Source organism: Choloepus didactylus, chromosome 7, assembly GCF_015220235.1.
Source record: "Choloepus didactylus isolate mChoDid1 chromosome 7, mChoDid1.pri, whole genome shotgun sequence".
Taxonomy (NCBI): domain Eukaryota; kingdom Metazoa; phylum Chordata; class Mammalia; order Pilosa; family Megalonychidae; genus Choloepus; species Choloepus didactylus.
Window position 1 is genome coordinate 8,457,303 of NC_051313.1, and position 18,323 is coordinate 8,475,625.

The following is an 18,323-nucleotide window of genomic DNA, read 5'->3' on the forward strand; positions in this document are numbered from 1 at the left end:
AGGCACCATCCTCCTGGTGCCGAGCTTTTCACCACCGGACACACTCCATAGACGCGGCCAGAGAACCGTCGTCATTGTCTCCTGGCGTGGTGCTGGTATCTGTCATCCGCCAAAAACACACCAGGGAGCTTCAAAACATCCAAATCCTTCACAATGCAACCAACTGTGGGTCAGTACTTGCGACCGTGCAGAGTCAGGTTTTCCTAATCCATGTACAGAATGACAGGCAGTTCCCCATCCCTTTCAAAATGAGTATCCCCTGCCCCCCCACAACTAGGAAAACATAGGATGAAGATACTGAACAAAAGGTGGAATCTGCAAAAGGGCCCTCAAAGCCCCAGGTCCCAGGGCTTAGGTAACCCCAAAGAGTCCAGGAAGCTGGCGAGCAGAGCTGCCTCACCTCTAGCTCTCTTCCCCCACAGCAGAGCTGCAGGACTCTACAGCTGGGCAGGACCCCGCCCCACACACACCAGGACACCTCACTGCAGGGACAAAACCCCATTGCATAGGCAGGACTCTGCAGCTGGGGCAGGACCCCCCACGGTAGGGTGTCTTGGCAGACTAACTGCTCCCCGACACAGAATGGCACTGCCACGTCATGAAGGAAAACACTAGCTCCCCAAACAAGTTCCTCCAGAGCTGCCAGGACAGGGAGCAGGACCCCGTCTTAAACACGAGCCCCACAGGGGCCCCTACAGCCAGCCAGGTTCCCAGACAAGGGAGCACCCATCTCTTCTGACGTGACCATGACTTAAGGCCGCTGGAGCCACACTGGGTCCCTGCAACCTCCCAGCAATAACCAAGTACCTGAGCCCAGGACTTACAGACAAAGATGTCAGACGCCGGATGAGTGGAGCGGAAGGGACAGGCAGCGCCATGGCCCTTGACAGAGACCATGGGAGAAGCAGCCGTCACCTGGGCTGCGACCACATCAGTTTCTGAAAATGCTGACTAGTCAACTCAGCCCAGCCCAGGGGCTCTGTCCTGCCTGCAGAGCCACAACCCCGATGGACGTCTCAGCAAGCGCCATGAGCCCAGGCTCCTGGGAGCTGTGAGCAGCACTTGACCGTATCTTTGCCATGCTGGGGTGGATTTGATGATCTTTCTTAAAAAGTATTTTCACATTAAAGAAAGGTAGGCCAAAAGGGGTGGAAAAATCCCATTTATAACTTTTCAAAAGCTGAAGATGTGTGATCAGCCGTGCACTGGGCCTGGACAGGGGCTCCCGCACGTCCCAGCCCCTCACTCCAGTACATGCACGTCATTTCCTTCGAGGCCTGGTTCACACTCAGCTCCCTCCCAACCAACCTTGCCCCCCAGTGCCCTGAACCGCGCTGGGAGAATGAGAGGGTTTCGGGCCAATTCCTCGGCTGTGGAACCAGGATAAAACACCTGCCCTGCCCCCTCAAATGGGGGTGCACTTTGCAAACTGTAAAGTCCCACTCAATGTCCCCTCTTCTGGCTGCCTCATGATTGCCCTACTGCAACTTTAGATGCAAAGTGCTCTGACATCCCATGGACCTCGCCCCCCGCACTCACGGTCCTGTCCCACTGACAGGATCAGCAGACAGAGGTCACTCACAAGCCGGCCATGAGCCCCCCTCGCCAGCAGGAGCCCGGAAGCCAAGTGTGACCACTGAGGCTTCTCATCTGAGATCCCAAACGTCCTCCCATTTAAATGGCCGCAAACTTTGGGGGCAGGTAGGGCGTTCTGGGGGCAGGGAGGCTGAGGGTTTTCTGCTTGTTCAGGGCTCGAGCGCAAAACCTCATCCTCACACACCCAGGGCTCTGCAGTCCTATGGGGGTCTGTCGAGCTGTGTCCTGAGGCCTGGTTCCCCGTGTGCACGGAGGGCTGGAGGATGGAGCCCATCAGAGGAGCCGGCTGCCGTGACCATAGGCCCCAGGCAGGCAGCAGAGTGGGGCTCGGCCTCTCCCAACCAGGCCTTCTGAGCTCTTCTAGACTCTTCTGGGCTCTTCTGGACTCTCGACTCCTCCAGGCCCCTGTGCGGGGCAGCGCCCGGCCTCACCTCACCTCCTCACCTCCTCCCACAGTTCGCAGTGTCCTCCAGCCTCGCCTGCACCCACTGAGCCAATGCAAACAGAAGGAGCCCTGGACAGGTCACCCTCACCTGGGAACTCACTCCCCAAAGTGCCAGCGGCTGCCCTGCAGCTCCGGGAGAGGCCCAAGCAGAGCCAGGGACAGGCCTGGGGCCAGCGGCTGAATCTCTTAGGCGTTCTGAGACCTTTGGCAAGTCCCTTCCTCCCCATGCCTCGGTTTACTTGCCTGTAAAATGGGGAAATCATGGAATCTGCCTCAAAGCAGCTGCTTTGAGGCTCGCTAAGAGCAGCCTGGGCGCACCGGCCCTCAGTAAACACCACTGAGCCATATGCCTCAAGGCCACGTCTCTACGTCACCGGATGGAAAAACAAAGAACTCTGAAGGTGCCACAGTGAGGCTACGAGCAGGAAGCGGCCACCCCTTGTCCAAACGCCAGTGCCAGGCTCACCCTCACTCCACAGTGGGGAGCGCCCCGTGATCTTCCACCCCAGCCACCCCAGCCACCCCGGCCCCCCCACCTCTCCCACCATGGCCCTCCCTGCCACTTACACCCCCATGGGCCACTGTCAGCCTTGCCTGCTCCTTCAACTTTTTCTTCCGTCAATCCTGACTTCCCAGGTGGATTTTAAGCTTATTACGTGCAAGGAATATATTTCTTTCCCACAACAAAGCAGTGGCAACAGATAACCGACTAAATACTGACTAGTGGTAAAGAGTGGAAGGACAGGTGCCCTTCAGGCCTCCTGCCTCAGAGCCAGGTCAGCAGCTCTCAGCCTAAGCCCTCCTGTCTGGCCTCGGTGGCAGGACAGAGCAGCTGGGGCGCTTTACTCGGGGGCACCTTCCAAAGGAACCCCCATAGCTGCCGTGAGTGACAGAGGGTGAAGGAAGGCTCCACGGGACCAGAAGTCTGCAGCCAGGGAGCGGAGACAGGACCTGAGCTCAGCTCCCAGGGTAACGCCCAAGAGCCGGTCCGACGCGTGGAGCGGAGCCACCCCCGGGTCAGCAGGACAGGGAACGCGGCTCCCCAGGAAGGGCCAACAGTGCAGACCTCCTTGGCCCGCATGCAGAACCAACAAGGGTTCTGAGAACTGGTGGTAGCAGAAGCACTGCCTGCCTGGACCAAAAGGGACGGAGACAGGATAGATGAGCGACCCCAAGGGCAGAGCCATGGAGGAGGCCTGGCTCGGGGGGATCTCCTCGGGCCTGGTGGGGGCTTCCGCTGTGCCTCTGGACGGGGCGGGGGTCTTGCTGGCGCTGGGGAGGGGCAGGCTCTCTGCCCTGGTGCTCGATGTTCAGGGAGCGCAGCTACCACCCCAATACCCTAAGGCGGTCGACCTGCGACCCAGCATTCGGGGAGAGGGTAGCCACGGCAGGCACGGGAAGGGGTGGCACTGCTGCTCCATCCGGCCTGGAGGACAGAGCACGGGGCCGTGGTGGCTCTTAGACCCTGGGATCTAGTGGACTGTGCCCTGCGGGGTTTTGGACTTGCTTGGGACCTGTGGCCCCTACTTTCCTTCCAAAATCTCTCTTCTGCAGTAGGAATGTCCACCCTGGCCTACCCTTCATTGTATTTTGTAAGCAGTAACTTGTTTCCAGGTTTCACAGGTCCACAGACAGAGAGGACCCCAAGGACTGACCACGCCCACAGCTGGTTTTCAGAGACTTTGGACTAAGAGCTGTTACTGAAATGCCTGAAGGCTTTGGGGATACTGGGATGGGGTGACAGTAATGTGCATGGGAGGAACTTGTCTTTTGGGGTCAGAGGGCAGGCATGTTCTTAATTTTAGCCCACATTCCGTTCGTCTGTGGGACCCCTTGAGGATATATCAGTGAAGGTGTGGACGTGTTTGTGACCAGGACCTTCTAAGATCCTGTTCAGGTGTGGCCTGAAACTACATCACTGGAGGCCTTATAAAGAGAAGCCAGAAACCGTAACAGAGAAAATCACCTGGGAGGCCAAGCACATGACCAAGGCAGAGAGCAGCCATCCACGGATGCGAGAGGCTGTGGGGAGAGAGCCGGGCCTGTGGAGACCCTGCAACTGGACTCGGCCTTCAAATCGGGGAGCCAGGAAAGTCCTGCTGTTTAAGCCGACCCATGGTGCAGCATCTGTCATAGCAGCCCAGGCACACTGTGCCGCGGGTGCTTTTCAATCCCATCAGCAGGAGCGTGAATATTTCTCAGAGTTTTAGCTGATAAATCAACAGAATGGCACATCAAAGTACATTCTGTCACACCTAATTTTTCTTCCAAAGTTACTGATTTCCAGGATGTTTTTCAGCACTAGTATTAGCATACATGGATGACATTTTCAAAGAAATAATAAAGACTTCAAACTATAACAGTAAGAGTTAAAATAATAACACAAATGTCACCAAAATTCTTGACGAAGATCTATAAACAATAGTGGGTTTCACATAACATTGCTAATGGTAAATAGGTATTTATGTGCATAAGAAGGGTAGTGGCACTGAGTTACAAAATGTTTTTACACCTCCATCAGTGGCCAGCTTTGAAAATATGAGACAACTTGATGCATAAATTGGGAAATGTATTCCTTAAAATCTTGCAGGGAATGTGAAGCTTTTATTAAGGGCTTGGTTAAAATTTCCATGATTCAGTCTGCATATAATAGGCTCACCCTGTGTTGGAAAATAAAGTAACAGGTGCCTTTCCTCTTGCTGGGAGAGTTAGACCTTGAGGGTGCTGGATCCCTGGGACTCCCCAGCACCCCAGCACCTACACGTATTCAATGCCCCCACCCTGAAGGAACAGCTCAGGAGCTCCTGGAATTGAATCACCACGTCCCAGGATGGGAACAGGACTCCAGATTAAAAGTGTGTGTGTGCGTGTGCACACAGTAAGCATACGTGTGTGTATATGTATCTGCAGAGAACTGCCCAGTTGGAAAGCTATCCTACTGGTTAAAGACTCTAGGAAAGACTTCCTATCATCATTTAGTAACATATTCCAATTTTAAAGCATTCCCCTTGCTAGGAATCGTCCTTCTGAACCGTTAGAGCCTGATTTGAATGATCCTTGTCAATGTCCTCCTCACCAGAACAAATACTCAAAACCTGGCCATTATCAAAACTCCATCATCATATCTTGTACATGAGTCCCTCTTTCCACCTGAGTTATACAGCGTGGCACCCCTGGATGCTGAACCATGCGCCCCAACATGGCACCTGGAAGCTAAAGGCCGCAGCAGGGGCGGCCCCTCCCACCTCTGGCCCCAGGGCCTCCACTGGACAGACGGGCGCCTCAGCTCTCCCCCAGGTGTCCAGCACTGCCTGCGGCCTTCTGCAAGCCTGCCTGGCGGTGTGGGCCACCTGCAGGCCAGTGCCTCAGCTCATCACTGCTCAACGCCTCCCCAAAGCCACGAGAGAGCGTTCTTAGGAGAGACTTCCTGGGTGGCACACTGTCCCTGCCTAGGGCTGTGAGGAAGGGCGCGTCCACAGGTCTTTGAGGGCCAGCGTCGACCCAGCCCACCCAGGCGCCTGCACCATGGGCTGCCCCTATGGGCCTCTGGGGATGTGGCCCCAGGGCAGGGTGAAATCCATCCCTCGACATGAGAGAGAGGGCGCCTGGCCGCACTGCTCTGTTCCTGGGCCATTGCTCCATATTCCCACCATCTCCAAGGCAGCTCAGCGACTGTTTGCTTTTCTCTGGTGGATTCCTGGTGCACAGCACGGCTCCTGGGAGCCTCTGTCTGCTTGGAATCAGAGCAGAATTTGTGACCTGCCTCTTGTAATGACCCAGGACACACATTATTTTTCCTAACACTATCTCCCTATTACTACCATACTGACTTACTATTTATCTTACAGAACTACATGTACTTTCGAAAGCCACTGCAAGTCGTTTTTGGTACAAGGAGGGGGTATACATAATCAAAACAAACATCCGGTCACCATAACTTTCAAATTGATTTTGCCCAACAAGCACGAAAGTGTTCTCTGCTAGTGCCAAGAGGGGCCCAGCCACCCTCCTCATCCTCCTCCTAAAATCACCCAGGGAAGCTTTGGGGACTTGCCCCTTTTGCAAGTTTATGTCACACTTCATCTTCTTTTGGCCAAATAGTGGAGCAAAAGAGAATGATGGAAAATACAGAAAAATATGCACGTGTATCTGGAAACAGGAAATATCAATAATACCCTGTGCACAGCTGCAATGACATCAGTGTTTCCAGTTTCTCCTTTCCTGCTCAGGCGCAAATCAGGAAGCACCAATACAGGACCTAACAACCCGGAATTTCTTCCATCATCACCACTGATAATGAAAACTGCAGAGGACGGTCCCTCGGAAGCATTACGGATCCGAGGTGCGATTCGATCAGCACGTGCTGGTGGACGGACAGGACGCCAAGTGACAAGGTGAGTACACGGCTCTCCTACACACTGCTACACAGAGCACATGAGGGCAATCTGGGTATTGGCAGCAGGTCACTAGCGATGCCAGCGTCTGAGAGAAGTCTAACAGCTCTATTCCCGAAATGCTCATACAGCTCATCCGGTAAAGATAAACTCCATACACAGACTACTTCAAAGTGTTCTGGTCTCTAAACACATCCTTTCCCTAGTAGGTCTGTTGCACGCAATTACTTAAGGAAAGAGTCTTCAAACTTTCAAGAGTACCAACAGTCACACATTTGGGGCAAGGGCATGACCATTTTATATCTTCTGAGATAGAACTTGGGTTTAACCCCATCTGTGAAGCAAGAGGGCAGGCGAGAAAGGTGAGCTGCCACAGCCGCCACGCTGCCCTGTGCTGGGAGCTAACCTGTAGTTTATGATTGTGATTCATATCCCAGTGTTTTAAGGATGATATGCCACACTGAGAAATCAAGTTTCCCTCTTAGGAGAAGTAGAGAGACTGCTACAGTGCTACAAACATGGCTATCATTATTCTTCCTAAACAGTCTTTAAAAGGCCCAAATATGGCTGTGACTTTACAATGACTGCCTAGGTTTCATTTAAGCTTTTTTAAATGTGTATTTCAGAAAAGTGGAATATTCTCTTAAAAGAAAACCAGACGCACACCTGGCTCCACTCTTCCCTGTGCACGTCCACCCCAAGCCCCGCGTGACGGCTCTGCTCCTTCCTAAGTGGGGTCCCTCCACAGCTCCAGGATGACATTGCCAGTGCCTGCTGGGCACCCCACCCCCAAACTCAAGGTGCCCAAAACAAACGCATTGCCTGCTCCCCAAATCCATGCCCTCTGATTCCCTGCCTCCCCCTTGCCCTCCCGTCAGACTGGCCACCCAGCCCCGGGGGTACCAGCCGGGATGGGCTCTCACCTGACCCCCACCCCCACCCTGCACCCTGCCATGCTCTCTTCATCACTGCGTGTCCCTGACTCCCACTCACTTCTCAGACCCTCCATGGACACAGTGTCTTCAAGTTGCGAAGGCATAATTTGGGGGTACATGAGGACTTTCCCAAGGCGACCACAGCGTACATATTTTCAACAAAATTAGATTACAGATGCTCAACTTCCAAGCACACTCTTGCTTAAAACTTACCTGTCTGAGAAGGTGTCAGGCTGATTCTTTTTTCCACCTCCCCTCGCTCCCACTTTTTTCTTGGTCCATTTTACTTGGAGCAATAAATGCCCTGGGACATAAAACTCTTCACGGTTTGTAAAGAAAAGCCTATTTTGACCGAGTGACGAACTTTAACACTGGTACCAAATCCTAGAGAGTCCAGTGGTTTCCAATTCTTTGCTGTCAACAAACCGGGAGAGCCTACACGGGTCATGAGCTGATCATTAAAAACAATTTCTCCTAATTGTTTACCTGTGACGTGAGAAGAACGATTCTGAAGCCGACTGCCTTCCAGAACACAGAGCCTGCGAAGAGTGTCTGCACCGCCTGTTTCCTTCGGGAAATGACGCCAGGGAGTGGAAGGAAGGGCTGGGAAGGAGGGAGAGCCAGAACCTGGGTGCGGTGTTGGCAATCCACTGGACCCGCCCTAGAGCCCTGTGGGATGAGCGGGCCAACATCCCTGGGGGTTCCACGGGCACCCTGTGCCACAATGCCAGGGCAGCCACTGGCACACAGAGAAGAACACCATGCCGCGATGCGACAGCAGGCCCCGGCACATGGACGACAACGCCGTGCCACGGCACCAGGGCAGGCCCCAGCACACGGAGGAGGATACGATGTCATGATGCAAGGGCAGGTCCCGGCACACGGAGGAGGACACTGTGCCACGATGCCAGGGCAGGCCCCGGCACATGGAGGAGGATACAGTGTCGCGAAGCGAGGGCAGGCCCCGGCACACGGAGAAGGACACCGTGCCACGGCGCCAGGGCAACACAGAGGAGGATACTGTGTCACGATGCAAGGGCAGGTCCCGGCACATGGAGGAGGACACCGTGCCACGGTGCCAAGGCAGGCCCTGGCACACAGAGGAGTATACTGTGTCGCGATGCGAGGGCAGGTCCCGGCACACGGAGGAGGACACCGTGCCACGGTGCCAAGGCAGGCCCTGGCACACAGAGGAGGATACTGTGTAGCGATGCGAGGGCAGGTCCCAGCACACGGAGGAGGACGCCGTGCCGTGGCACCAGGGCAGGCCCCGGCACACGGAAGAAGGCCGTGAAAGGTGTGAGTGAGGCAGGAGCCAGAGGCGCCCAGCTCGGAGCTCAGAAGCCAAAGGGCTGGGCATTTGCCATAACAAATCTCTTCCACTGCCATCCGCTACGTCTGTGAACACATAATAACCATGAACACACAAACTGACAGTTAAAAAGAAAAGACCCACCAATCTCAATAAGAAATCCAGTTCCAATTAAACCTTACTTAGGTTTTGTAGTTATTTGTCAAAATTTCTAACACATGCCATTTTGATTTGTGTACTTGTAAGCACTATAATGACCATCATCCAGAAAAAATATCTTAAGAGTCTTATGCTCATAGAAAAAAGTTAACATTATTTTAAGACAAGCATTTCCAGTTATGAATCTTCAACTAAGCACTGCTTTAGTTGCTTCCTATAAGTTCCAGTATGCCCTGTTTTTGTTTTCATTCAACTGACGATATTTTCTAATTTCTTTTCTGATTCTTCTTTGATCCATGGGTGACACTGAAGTATACTGTTTAACTTCCACAACTTGTGAATTACTGGTATTTCTTTTTGTTATTGTTTCCTAATTTAATTCTACTGTGGCCGGAGAGCATACTTTGTATAATTTTTTTTTTTTAATCATCATTTTATTGAGATATATTCACATACCACGCAGTCATACAAAACAAATTGTACTTTCGATTGTTTACCGTACCATTACATAGTTGTACATTCATCACCTAAATCAATCCCTGACACCTTCATTAGCACACACACAAAAATAACAAGAATAATAATTAGAGTGAAAAAGAGCAATTGAAGTAAAAAAGAACACTGGGTACCTTTGTCTGTTTGTTTCCTTCCCCTACTTTTCTACACATCCATCCATAAACTAGACAAAGTGGAGTTTGGTCCTTATGGCATTCCCAATCCCACTGTCACCCCTCATAAGCTACATTTTTATACAACTGTCTTCGAGATTCATGGGTTCTGGGTTGTAGTTTAATAGTTTCAGGTATCCACCACCAGCTACCCCAATTCTTTAGAACCTAAAAAAGGTTGTCTAAAGTGTGCGTAAGAGTGCCCACCAGAGTGACTTCTCGGCTCGTTTTGGAATCTCTCTGCCAATGAAGCTTATTTCATTTCCTTTCACATCCCCCTTTTGGTCAAGAAGATGTTCTCCATCCCACGATGCCGGGTCTACATTCCTCCCCGGGAATCATATTCCACGTTGCCAGGGAGATTCACTTCCCTGGGTGTCTGATCCCACGTAGGGGGGAGGGCAGTGATTTCACCTTTCAAGTTGGCTTAGCCAGAGAGCGAGGGCCACATCTGAGCAACAAAGAGGCATTCAGGAGGAGACTCTTAGGCACAAATACAGGGAGGCCTAGCCTCTCCTTTGCAGCAACCGTCTTCCCAAGGGTAAAACTTATGGTAGAGGGCTCAACCCGTCAAACCACCAGTCCCCTATGTCTGTGGTCATGTTAGCAACCGTGGAGGTGGGGTAGGCGAATACCCCTGCATTCTCCATAGGCTCCTCAAGGGGGCACTACATCTTTTTTTTTTTTTCCTTGTTTGTCTTTTTTCTTTTTTTTTTTTTTTTAACTTTCCCTTCTTTTTTAAATCAACTGTATGAAAAAAAAAGTTAAAAAGAAAACAAACATACAATAAAAGAACATTTCAAAGAGACCATAACAAGGCAGTAAGAAAAAGACAACTAACCTAAGATAACTGCTTTACTTCCAACATGTTCCTACTTTACTCCAAGAAAGTTACATAATATAGCAACATTTCAGTGAACTTGTTCCTACTACATCCATCAGAAATTAACAGACCATAGTCATTTCTGGGCATCCCCAGAACGTTAAATAGCTTATCTGTTCTTCTTGGATTATTGTTCCCCCTTCCTTAATTGCTCTCTACTGCTAGTTCCCCTACATTCTACATTATAAACCATTTGTTTTACATTTTTCAAAGTTCACATTAGTGGTAGCATATAATATTTGTCTTTTTGTGCCTGGCTTATTTCGCTCAGCATTATGTCTTCAAGGTTCATCCATGTTGTCATATGTTTCACCAGATCGTTCCTTCTTACTGCCGCGTAGTATTCCATCGTGTGTATATACCACATTTTATTTATCCACTCATCTGTTGAAGGACATTTGGGTTGTTTCCATCTCTTGGCAATTGTGAATAATGCTGCTATGAACATTGCCGTGCAGATGTCTGTTCGTGTCACTGCTTTCCGATCTTCCGGGTATATACCGAGAAGTGCAATCGCTGGATCGAATGGTAGCTCTATATCTAGTTTTCTAAGGAACTGCCAGACTGACTTCCAGAGTGGCTGAACCATTATACAGTCCCACCAACAATGAATAAGAGTTCCAATTTCTCCACATCCCCTCCAGCATTTGTAGTTTCCTGTTTGTTTAATGGCAGCCATTCTAACCGGTGTTAGATGGTATCTCATTGTGGTCTTAATTTGCATCTCTCTAATAGCTAGTGAAGCTGAACATTTTTTCATGTGTTTCTTGGCCATTTGTATTTCCTCTTCAGAGAACTGTCTTTTCATATCTTTTGCCCATTTTATAATTGGGCTGTCTGTACTATTGTCATTGAGTTGTAGGATTTCTTTGTATATGCAAGATATCAGTCTTTTGTCAGATAAATGGTTTCCAAAAATTTTTTCCCATTGAGTTGGCTGCCTCTTTACCTTTTTGAGAAATTCCTTTGAGGTGCAGAAACTTCTAAGCTTGAGGAGTTCCCATTTATCTATTTTCTCTTTTGTTGCTTGTGCTTTGGGTGTAAAGTCTAGGAAGTGGCCTCCTAATACAAGGTCTTGAAGATGTTTTCCTACATTATCTTCTAGGAGTTTTATGGTACTTTCTTTTATATTGAGATCTTTGGTCCATTTTGAGTTAATTTTTGTGTAGGGGGTGAGGTAGGGGTCCTCTTTCATTCTTTTGGATATGGATATCCAACTCTCCCAGCCCCATTTGTTGAAAAGACCGTTATGGCTCAGTTCAGTGACTTTGGGGGCCTTATCAAAGATCAGTCGGCCATAGATCTGAGGGTCTATCTCTGAATTCTCAATTCGATTCCATTGATCTATATGTCTATCTTTGTGCCAGTACCATGCTGTTTTGGCAACTGTGGCTTTATAATAAGCTTCAAAGTCAGGGAGTGTAAGTCCTCCCACTTCGTTTTTCTTTTTTAGAGTGTCTTTAGCAATTCGAGGCATCTTCCCTTTCCAAATAAATTTGATAACTAGCTTTTCCAAGTCTGCAAAGTAGGTTGTTGGAATTTTGATTGGGATTGCATTGAATCTGTAGATGAGTTTGGGTAGAATTGACATCTTAATGACATTTAGCCTTCCTATCCATGAACATGGAATATTTTTCCATCTTTTAAGGTCCCCTTCTATTTCTTTTAGTAGAGTTATGTAGTTTTCTTTGTATAGGTCTTTTACATCTTTGGTTAAGTTTATTCCTAGGTACTTGATTTTTTTAGTTGCTATTGAAAATGGTATCTTTTTCTTGAGTGTCTCTTCAGTTTCTTCATTTCTAGCATATAGAAACATTACTGACTTATGTGCATTAATCTTGTATCCCGCTACTTTGCTAAATTTGTTTATTAGCTCTAGTAGCTGTATCGTCGATTTCTCAGGGTTTTCTAGATATAAGATCATATCATCTGCAAACAATGACAGTTTTACTTCTTCTTTTCCAATTTGGATGCCTTTTATTTCTTTGTCTTGCCGGATTGCCCTGGCTAGCACTTCCAGCACAATGTTGAATAACAGTGGTGACAGCGGGCATCCTTGTCTTGTTCCTGATCTTAGAGGGAAGGCTTTCAGTCTCTCACCATTGAGTACTATGCTGGCTGTGGGTTTTTCATATATGCTCTTTATCATGTTGAGAAAGTTTCCTTCAATTCCTACCTTTTGAAGTGTTTTTATCAAAAAGGGATGTTGGATTTTGTCAAATGCTTTTTCAGCATCTATTGAGATGATCAATTGATTTTTCCCTTTCGAGTTTTTAATGTGTTGTAATACATTGATTGTTTTTCTTATGTTGAACCATCCTTGCATGCCTGGAATGAACCCCACTTGGTCATGGTGTATGATTTTTTTAATGTGTCTTTGGATTCGATTTGCAAGTATTTTGTTGAGGATTTTTGCATCTATATTCATTAGGGAGATTGGCCGGTAGTTTTCCTTTTTTGTAGCATCTTTGCCTGGTTTTGGTATTAGATTGATGTTAGCTTCATAAAATGAGTTAGGTAGTGTTCCATTTTTTTCAATGTTTTGAAAGAGTTTGAGTAAGATTGGTGTCAGTTCTTTCTGGAAAGTTTGGTAGAATTCCCCTGTGAAGCCATCTGGCCCTGGGCATTTATTTGTGGGAAGATTTTTGATGACTGATTGGATCTCTTTGCTTGTGATGGGTTGGTTGAGGTCTTCTATTTCTTCTCTGGTCAGTCTAGGTTGTTCATATGTTTCCAGGAAATTGTCCATTTCTTCTACATTATCCAGTTTGTTGCCATACAGTTGTTCATAATATCCTCTTATAATTTTTTTAATTTCTTCAGGATCTGCAGTTATGTCACCTTTTTCATTCATTATTTTGTTTATATGGGTCTTCTCTCTTTTTGATTTTGTCAGTCTAGCTAGGGGCTTGTCAATCTTGTTGATCTTCTCAAAGAACCAACTTTTGGTGATATTTATCCTCTCTATTGTTTTTTTTGTTCTCTATGTCATTTATTTCTGCTTTAATCCTTGTTATTCTTTTCTTGTACTTGGTTTAGGATTGGTTTGCTGTTCATTTTCTAGCTTCTTCAGTTGATCCATTAGTTCTTTGATTTTGGCTCTTTCTTCCTTTTTAATATATGCGTTTAGTGCTATAAATTTCCCCCTTAGCACTGCTTTTGCTGCATCCCATAGGTTTTGGTATGTTGTGTTCTCATTTTCATTCGTCTCTATATATTTAGCAATTTCTCTTGCTATTTCTTCTTTAACCCACTGATTGTTTAGGAGTGTGTTGTTTAACCTCCAGGTATTTGTGAATTTTCTAAGTCTCTGATGGTTATTGACTTCTAATTGTATTCCATTGTGGTCAGAGAATGTGCTTTGAATAATTTCAATCTTTTTAAATTTATTGAGGCTTGTTTTATGTCCCAGCATATGATCTATTCTGGAGAAAGTTCCGTGAGCACTAGAAAAGTATGTGTATCCTGGTGATTTGGGATGTAATGTCCTGTATATGTCTGTTAAATCTAATTCATTTATCAGATTGTTTAGGTTTTCAATTTCCTTATTGGTCTTCTGTCTGGTTGATCTATCTATAGGAGAGAGTGATGTGTTGAAGTCTCCCACAATTATTGTGGAAACATCAATTGCTTCCTTTAGTTTTGCCAGTGTTTCTCTCATGTATTTTGTGGCACCTTGATTGGGTGCATAGACATTTACGATTGTTATTTCTTCTTGCTGAATTGCCCCTTTTATTAGTATGTAGTGGCCTTCTTTGTCTCTCAAAACATCCCTGCATTTGAAGTCTATTTTATCTGAGATTAATATTGCTACACCTGCTTTCTTTTGGCTGTAGCTTGCATGAAATATTTTTTTCCATCCTTTCACTTTCAGTTTCTTTGTGTCCCTGTGTCTAAGATGAGTCTCTTGTATGCAACATATTGATGGTTCATTTTTTTTGATCCATTCTGCGAATCTATATCTTTTAATTGGGGAGTTTAATCCATTTACATTCAACGTTAAAACCGTGAAGGCATTTCTTGAATCGGCCATCTTATCCTTTGGTTTATGTTTGCCATATTTTTCCCTCTCTCTATTAATATCCTTTATTGTACCCATACAGAATCTCTTTAATACTGAACCTTTCTCCAAGTCTCTCTGTCCTGTCTTTGTTTCTCTGTCTGTAGGGCTCCTTTTAGTATCTCCAGTAGGGCAGGTCTCTTGTTAGCAAATTCTCTCAGCATTTCTTGGTCTGTGAAAAATTTAAGCTCTCCCTCAAATTTGAAGGAGAGCTTTGCTGGATAAAGTATTCTTGGCTGGAAATTCCTCTCACTCAGAATTTTAAATATATCGTGCCACTGCCTTCTTGCCTCCATGGTGGCTGCTGAGTAGTCACTACTTAGTCTTATGCTGTTTCCTTTGTATGTGGTGAATTGCTTTTCTCTTGCTGCTTTCAGAACTTGCTCCTTCTCTTCTATGTTTGACAGTGTGATCAGTATATGTCTCGGAGTGGGTTGTTTTGGATTTATTCTATTTGGAGTTCACTGAGCATTTATGATTTGTGTATTTATGTTGTTTAGAAGATTTGGGAAGTTTTCCCCAACAATTTCCTTGAATACTCTTCCTAGACCTTTACCCTTTCCTTCCCCTTCCGGGACACCAATGAGTCTTATATTCGGACGTTTCATATTATCTATCATATCCCTGAGGTCCATTTCGAGTTTTTCAATTTTTTTCCCCATTCTTTCTTTTATGCTTTCATTTTCCATTTTGTCATCTTCCAGGTCACTGATTCGTTGTTCAACTTCCTCTAGTCTTGTACTATGAGTGTCCAGAATCTTTTTAATTTGGTCAACAGTTTCTTTAATTTCCATAAGATCATCCATTTTTTTATTTAGTCTTGCAATGTCTTCTTTATGCTCTTCTAGGGTCTTCTTGATTTCCTTCATATCCCGTACTATGGTCTCATTGTTCATCTTTAGTTCTTTGAGTAGCTGCTCTAGGGGCTGTGTCTCTTCTGGTCTTTTGATTTGGGTGCTTGGGCTTGGGTTATCCATATCGTCTGGTTTTTTCATATGCTTTATAATTTTCTGTTGTTTTTGGCCTCGTGGCATTTGCTGAACTTGATAGGGTTCTTTTAGGGTTTGTAGACCTATTGAAGTCCTTATCTCTAATTTATCAGATCTACAGCTTCGTGGAGTACACTTTCTCTAACTAACCAGCAGGTGGCGTCCACGAGCCACCTGTTCTCCACAAGCCAGTTCTCCCCTGCTTAGCCTTTTTGGTGAGTGGGGGAGTGAGTCTTGTGGGGCCCAATTGGTGTACCAAGCTTGCGTGTGTAGTTGGTGTTGCCTGCCCTGTATGTGGGGCGTGTTTCTGGGCAGTCGGGGAGGGGGGGTGGCCCTAACAATCAAATCTCCCTGATGATCCTAGAGTTTTAAAGCTGCTGCAATAGTCTAATCCTTCAGTTCAGTCCTGCCACAGTTTGTCTCTGCCACTGACCCACAAGTCTTTGGTATTGGCGTATGGCTCCTGAGACTTGCAAGTGGGCCCCTCTTCCAGGCTGTGCACCCCGGGTCCTCTGTTGAGGGATGACTGTGCTATGTCACAGGTGAGTGCCGTCCCCCCAGGGCAGTCCTGGGCTGCTGGGCTGTGTAGGGAGGCTCCCAGTCTGCTCAAATGATGGCTGAATGGGGCTTTGTTAATTCACACTGCTCCACCTTCCCAGCTCTGGGACATTCAGCTGAGGTTGGAGGGAAGGCTAATGTCCACGCCCAGTTTTGTGGTGTGTGCCTGTTATTTGAAGCACTTCCGTCACACTCGGTTGTCTGGGGCAGCTCTGGGCTATGGGGCTGGCGATGGGCAGGAGTGTTTCCTGTCTACCAGGATGGTGGCTGTGAGCGGACACCCCCCTTTTCTTGGGAAGTTGTGTTGTTTAGTGAATTTTCTCAGCCACTGGATTATTGCCTTTTGTCTCAGAGCTCTCTTAGTTCTGCTCTTGACTTGACGTGCCCAAATTGCAATTCTTTGAAGCTTTCTGTATTGGGCTTCTTAGAGTAATTGTTTTAGAAAAAGAAAAAAGGATTTAAAAAAAATAAAAAAAAATAAAAAAAAAAACAAAAAAAAAACAAAAAAAAACGGCCCTCCTCAGAGATCTAATGGGTTATTGAAATGCTAATAGACAAAGCTACCAGGGCCATTAAGGAGAGGTCCACAGGGCAGAGAGATCAGCTTTGCTTCGGGATTTGCATATGCGCCTCAAGGCCTGAGCTCCGCCCTTCCCCTTTCTGTGTTCACCAGAACTCCAAAAATCCTCTGCTTTTATTTTGGAGTTTTTCGTGTTGTTTTTTTTCTATGCCTGTCTCCTCTCTGCTGGGCTGGCTGCTCTCAGAGTCTCTGGTGTCTGGTCTCAGTCTATCTATGGTTGGAGTTTGAATCAGTAGAATGAGTTTCCGATCAGAGCAGCCACTGCAGTTCTCCCTTCTCCTTCCCGGAGCTGACAGCCCCTCCTCCCCCGGGACTGAGCCTGGCAGGGTGGGGCGCGGGTCCCCTGGCCGCAAAAACTTACAGATTTCGCTGATCTCAGCAGTTCCACGTTTTCATGAGTGTTGTATGAAGTATGCCCAAAGACAGATTGCTCTGTGGTTCATGTGTCTTTTCTATGAAACCCAGCACTTGGATGAGATTGAGCCAAGGCTGGCTCACAGGCGTCCAGTTGCCCCAGATACTTCTTTGCTAGCTAGCTTGTAGAGACAAGTCTAAGCACTGATGCTGGCTGGAATCCAAACAATCCTAAACTTGCCCCTATGGCAACGAAACCAGAGAGCATCACTTTGTATAATTTTAATCCTTTTACATGTGCTGATGCTTGTTTTATGGCCTAAATACTGTCTATCCCAGACAATGTCCCATAGGCACTAAGAAGAATTTGCATTCTGCTCTTGCTGGACACATGTTCTACAGGTATCCGTTAGGTCTAGTTGGTCTGTAGTGTTGCTCAAGTCTTCTATTTCCTTCCAGATCAAGTGCCTATTTGTTCTAACTGTTTTAAAAGTGAGGATTAAAAAGTCTCCAACTATTACTGTTAAATTGTCTTTACTCCCTTCAGTTCTCTCAATTTTTGCAACATGTATTTTGGGGACTCTATTGTTAGGTACACATATATGTTTATAATTGCGTATCTTCCTGATGCGTTGGCCCTTTTATCATTATAAAATGCCCTTCTTTGCTCTAGTACCAATTTTTGTCTTAAAGTCTTATTTTGTTTGGTATTCGTAGCGCCACACCATCTCTTTTTTGGTTACTTTTTTCACTCTTTCACATTCAACGTATCTGTGTCTCTGACCTGAAGTGTGTTGGATCATGTTTTTTAACCCATCCTGCAAATATTTGCCTATGAAAAAGTTTAATCCATTTATGTTTAACATAGTTACTAATAAGGTATGCTTTTTGTTCTCTATATGTCTTAGGTCTTTTTTTATTGCTCTATTCCTCCATTACTGCCTTCTTTTATGTTAAACAGATATTTTATAGTGTATCATGTTAATTACTTTATTTCTTTTACTGAATTTTTTTTTTTAATTATTTTCATGGGGGTTGCCCTGGGGATTTCAATGAACATCTTAATTTAAATCAATCTAGTTTGGATTAATAACCACTTACCTTCAATACTACATAAAAAAGTTTGCTACAATATGGCTCTGTCCTTCTCCACCCTCCTTTATGCCATTATTGTTGTATAAATTACATCTTTATGCATTATAAGCTCATCAAGTGGGCTTTATACAGTTGTCTTTTAAATCATAAAGAATTACCAACAAAACACACTTACACAATTTCTAAATATTTACTTATATAGTTACTTTTACCACTAATGATTTCTTTTTGTGGATTCAAGTTACTGTCTCGTGTACCTTCTTTGCAACCTGAAAGATTCCTTGTATATTTCTTG

The 18,323-nt window shown here is 46.4% G+C and overlaps 1 protein-coding gene across 1 annotated transcript in view; it reads right to left on the reverse strand.

Moving 5' to 3' along the window:
• Window positions 1–18,323, reverse strand: part of HECA (hdc homolog, cell cycle regulator) — a 52,778-nt gene that overhangs the window by 14,867 nt on the left and 19,588 nt on the right. The window lies entirely within an intron of this gene.